The 5989-nt window shown below is 43.4% G+C and overlaps 1 pseudogene; it reads right to left on the bottom strand.

The window, feature by feature from the left end:
• LOC119331662 overlaps positions 1 to 2913 on the bottom strand; it is a 6133-nt pseudogene extending 3220 nt beyond the window's left edge.
• Positions 2914 to 5989: the final 3076 nt, after the last annotated feature.

Genomic DNA, 5989 nt, shown 5'->3' with positions numbered 1-5989 from the left:
GGTCGCGGCTATAGGACGGGGTGAGCGGGGTGCCGGCGCGTGCGTCCATGGGTGTGGGTCGCCGGCGCCGGCGCGCGCGGGGCTTTGGAGGGGGAGAAGAAGAGCGCGAGCGTCGAGTATGCCGCGCGCGGAAGCGGGCGCCGCAAATACAGCGCGTGATGAACCACATCCACGCGCGCGCTCAACTGCTTATACCGTGCGCGCGGTTATTGCGCACCCGCTGGAGCGATCCGCCGGATTGCGCGCGCGCTAAAACGGGGTATTTTGTGGCGCGGCGCCTGTTTAGCGCGCCTGTTGGAGATGCTCTTAGGGTCTTCACAAAGACCCAAAGCAAATAAGGATCAGTGGAGAACTGAGATGAGAGGCTATACGATATGACGACATGGTACTTTGGGTCAAGGAAGATCTTATTCATCTGAATTCAAAGAAGATCTCAGTTTCTTTTCTTCGATAATTTGTGGCCCACTGAACCTGCTGAGTTTTCTTGTGTCAGTCCCCTCAGTTTTGTTAGTTGGCTAGATAGGCTGATTAGTAGGGCAACATGGAATGACGAATTAAATTACTATTGCCATGAGGATCTATGAAGATCATCTGATTAATGATGAGCGTAGCAGAAGTCTCATGCATTCTCCAAATCCCACGGGAAACAGTATCTATCTACCACCTCTTATTTTTCGTATTTTCCCTTGAGTGGCATTGGGTATAACAGATGGTTCTTCCAGTGCATGTCCTGTTAAACAACCATCAGGTAGTGGCATCTTATACTGAACTCAACAAATCCAAGCTCTGCGTGCTGTTTTCTCCGATGAATCAAGGATGCTATTGGAACCTATTGCTTCAGGTCTGGAAATCTCACATGTTATTTTTTCAACAAAATGAAATCTCCTGTGTTATCTTACCATTCTAAAATGTACCATATCTCAACACCATTTTTACTGTTTGACAGGATAACCAGAAAAGTGGCTTGAATTTGCCTGATTTGCAGAATAACCTTTGAATCTGTCTGCCATTTACAAGTCTAACGTTACAACGACGCATCGCCGTGGATGCTGAATGAATCCTACCTAGCATAGGAGTGCAGCGTCCCAGACTCATCTGCATCCAGTCTGAAAAAAATCATAAAAATATTTAAAAAAAAACTTGCATCATAGAAAATTTAGTGCATTAGGTACGTTTCAATTTTCAAATCATTTGGACATCTGCAGCTCTCCGCAAAAAAGACAAATCGGGTCAGAACATTGCATGAAGACCCCGAATTTGTCTTTTTTGCCGAGAGCTGCTCAGGTATCCAAATGTTTTGAAAATTGGAGCAGACCTCACGCATCAAATTATCTATCATGCAAAAAAATGGAATTTTTTGAATTTTTCAGTATTTGTTTTGATTTTTTTCGTCACCGCGGGGTGCAGATGAGCCTGGTCTCAGAAGTGGATTTTCAATAGATATAGCTTGTGTGGACTAATGCATGCAGATTTGTGTTAGGTAGCGTATGTACATGTTGCTCGGTCGGTGTAATGTACATCATGGTTTGAACTAGATGGTGGGATGACCCGCAGCGGCTGATTGGACTGAGCGGCGTCTCAGCACTCGATGGATACTGCTGACTGATTCAAAGGTTTGGTTTTTCTATAGGTGATGAACACCCACTGATTCGAGGGACGACATGTAAAAAGTCTGGATATACACTGTACTGCATGAAGTTATCTGCATTCTGAACATGCATATACTGCAGGGGAAATCTGCACTCTTCTGAATATCCCTCAAAACAACCGATTGTTGATTCAGACCAACAGCACTCGAATTTAGATAATTATACTCCCTCTCTATTAAAATATAATACGTTTTTTGACACTATCATACTGTCAAAAAGCATCTTTTATTTTGATAGAGGAAGTAACCTGTATAAACTAAGATATTCTGAAGTACTACCTCCGTCCCAAATTTTTCATCCCCCTCAATGTTACGGTCTGAACATCTATGAATCACAGAACCAGCACAAAGCAACCGTAATCACAGGATAACGAGAATCAGCTTATCAAGGAATAAGAAGATTCAGGATCACTTATATTTCATAACAGATATTAAGCTGCTTAAAGGAAGCACCAATTGTGTCTCACAAATGGCACAGGACTACAAAGCTTTAAGTAAAAGCACACATAATGACTCGGATACCAGCAAGACGGCACCAGGCGAACTCAAATCAAACTTCCAGGAGTGCGAAGAACTCACTGGCCACCACGAAGGCGAAGCACCAGGTGGAGAGTAGACTCCTTCTGAATGTTGTAATCCGCCAGAGTGCGACCATCCTCGAGCTGCTTACCAGCAAAGATCAGGCGCTGCTGGTCCGGGGGGATGCCCTCCTTGTCCTGGATCTTCGCCTTCACGTTGTCGATGGTGTCTGAAGATTCCACCTCCAGGGTGATGGTCTTGCTAGTCAAGGTCTTGACAAAGATCTGCATGCAACCACGGAGACGGAGAACCAAGTGGAGGGCGGACTCTTTCTGAATGTTGTAATCAGCAAAAGTGTGTCCATCCTCAAGTTGCTTGCCGGCAAATATCAACCGCTGCTGGTCTGGGGGGATGCCCTCCTTGTCTTGGATCTTCGCTTTGACATTGTCAATCGTATCGGAAGACTCAACCTCGAGGGTGATGGTCTTGCCGGTGAGGGTCTTCACAAAGATTTGCATGCCACCCCTGAGCCTGAGCACCAAGTGGAGGGTGGATTCCTTCTCGATATTGTAATCAGCAAGTGTTCGCCCGTCCTCGAGCTGCTTGCCAGCAAAGATGAGCCGCTGCTGATCTGGTGGGTTTCCCTCCTTATCTTGTATCTTTTCCTTGACATTGTCGATCGTGTCAGATGACTCAACCTCAAGTGTGATGGTCTTGCCAGTGAGGATCTTCACAAAGATCTGCATCTGCAAACAAAAGAGGAAATAAGTAGCCTAGTTAGAGATGTATATGAACAGATAAACAAATTGATGAAACAAAGACTCTAATAATCTAAATTTGGTAATAGATATGCATATTGAGCAACTTGAAACCAAGCATGCTAAATCACCAAGTTAAAAGTGTGAAAAAAGATGAACAAAGCAACAAAACACTGCAATCTTATAAATTTCAGATAGAAAGTAAATCTGATAAATAACAACCTCAGAGTTGGGTTGAGATTAGACATGGGATAAGTCATTTTATTTTCAATCCTCTGTTTGATGCGTGATAGGAGTTATGTGTGGGAATTTGAGAAGAAATTGTACTTCCTTGTTTGGTTCATGAGAATTGACATGGGACTAGACAAGGAAAGTTAGGATGAACAGTTAAGATTGACTCACTTAAACAATTCCCTTCCAACTCTCACCCTCTCCCCTGTTAATAAAATGGTGGGAGTTGAAGTCTTAAGTCTCATGCCTCTTCCCTTGTGAATTCCCAATCCCTCCAATCAAATAATAATAGATTTTAAATCTCATACCCCTTTAATTCCATTCTCTGACTCTAATTACCCCAAACAAACACGCTGTATGGGAAAGGAGACCGGCTCGGTTACGTCACGGTCACGGCTCAGCTCACGCGCCAGCCGAACAGTGACCGTGACCGTGGCAGACAGACACGCTTGTTTCCATCTGGCTGTATAATGTGCCGGTCTACTGCGTCATAAGGCAGCCCAAGCCACGTGACCAGTACACTGAACCGTTGATCATCATGACAGACCCGGACCACGGAGGCAAAGAAAGTTCGTTGTTTTTCCGATAGTCTGTCAAGTGCATCAGCGACAATTTATTTATTTATAAAAAATATAATTTTTGAAAAAACACGAACAGTACGTGATGCTGACAATGTGTAACATCACATCCCAATACAGGTACACTGAAAGTGAACGACAGCGACACTATAGACGGGAAGTCGCAGATTTACATTCTCACGCAGAGAGAACAGGAGCCGGTGGCTCACCACGGCTTTTGCAAGGAAGGCGCCAACCTGGGGAACCCAGAGGAACTGGTAGGCGGCGGGCGAGAACATGAGCAGGAAGACGCCGAGGAGCAGCAACGTGAAGCCGAGGAAGACGTGTGTGGGGTTCGCGGCCGAGTTGACCAAGGAGCAGGTCTATAGCGACTAGACCTCAAACAGTCTGATCTCTATGCATAGTCTCATCCCTGAATCGGTAATGCTGACACACACATTACTCGAAGGATTTATAACAGAGTAGCAATCACACACTTAATACATCGAATGTCTCAAAAGAGAACTTACTAAAATAAATATGACTTAAGGCCATCTAATACGATAACAGCGGAAGACTTGAAAGATAAAGTGAGTTCATCAACTTCAACGGCATCACTGAGTGAAAGATCACGACCTAAGGCTCCTTACTCATCGTCTAAAAAGTCTGCAACATGATACGTTGCAGCCCGAAAACGGGTCAGCACATGGTATATGCTGGCAATGTAACACAAGAGAGTAACAAACAGAATAATGCTATCACTACATGCATATATGGCTGGTGGAGGCTGTAAGGTTAAATGTTTTGCGAAAAACTAATTTTCCCTACTACAAAGAAATAAGTTTTATTTAACTATCATGGTGGTTAGTAAACATTGAGAAGGTTCACCCAACTCAATCACAATTAAAAGTAATCATCATTAAACCCAATCAAATTATATTAAGAGTGATAAGATCCACAAGATAATCTAAGAACCAGATACTCAAGATGTCCATAACCGGGGACACGAGTAACCATGATTAGTTTGTACACTCTGGAGAGGTTTGTGCACTTTTTCCCACAAGACTCGATCTCCTCCGTTGGAATTCTCGCACTACATAATGTTTGAGAAACGGATGACCGAGACACAGTATTTCCGAAGAGGCCCCCTTAACCGATAGATAGGCCGATACACCTACAATCCTCTACATCTTCTAGCCCACCATGGAAAGGTTTCCCACAACTTACTCAACTATGCCAGAGTCCATAATGGCATGTGGCTGCACACGGAAGTTTCCAGTATGGAAAATCTTATGATCCCTTTGAGTCTGGGTGGCGGTCCATAGGAGAATCACACGGTACCCTGGAATTTCCAAAAGTACAGGCAATCACTGGGTTTCCCAGGTGCCTCAATCCACCCAGATGTGTATTAAAATTGCCACCTTAAGTTAACCATTAATTTAAGAATCTCACATCTGTCATGAATACACTCAAACCTAATCCACGTCTATGAGCATAGCATAGCAATATAAGCAACGTAGAAGTAACTCCCAAGATTTGAATATAACAGGGCAATAGGTTCTACCTCATCAACTACTTCCCGTCCCACATGTTAATCACATCCTAATCATGCAATGTTTGAGGATTGGAACTAATGCATAAAAACTGGGTATGGGAGGAGTATGATCAATGTGTTACTTGCCTTGCTAATGATCCGCGAAACCTAGAGACTCAATGTAGCATGCTTCGCACTCCGGGTACTCTATCGCAATCAAACAAGCGTACAATAAGCAATCAAGCAAAAGCACGGATAAACTCAAATAGGAGATCTAACCAGAAAGTTCAACTTAAGAACTCCGGTTTGCAAAAAGAATCAAATCAAACAAAGCAACAAAACTTAAACGGCGAGGGAAACAAGCTTCGTTTACTAATCTGGACTAAATTCAAATTTTACAGTAGCAAAAACTTGTTTAAGGTGGTTAAACAGAAAGAGGGTTTCGAGATGAAACTCTAGGCGTTTGAATCGCCTGATTCCGATAAACGAGCGAAAAGTTATACTAGAACAAAATCGGATCAAAAATCGCGATCGAAAATAATCGCGGAAAATCCGAGAAAAAGAAAAACTGACGAACAGTCTAATGAACAAACGTTCGCGGTCTGCGGCTAAACGGTGAAAACCGTTTGTAAAAACGAACGTACGGACGAACGTTCGCTAAATAAATAAGCCAAAAAAACGATCTAAATAAATAAATAAACCGCGGATCTAAAAAAATAAACCGTACGGTTTTCCGAAGAAA

The sequence above is a fragment of the Triticum dicoccoides genome, chromosome 7A (genome assembly GCF_002162155.2).
Source record: "Triticum dicoccoides isolate Atlit2015 ecotype Zavitan chromosome 7A, WEW_v2.0, whole genome shotgun sequence".
Taxonomy (NCBI): Eukaryota; Viridiplantae; Streptophyta; class Magnoliopsida; order Poales; family Poaceae; genus Triticum; species Triticum dicoccoides.
This window is presented reverse-complemented; position numbering and strand designations above follow the sequence as displayed.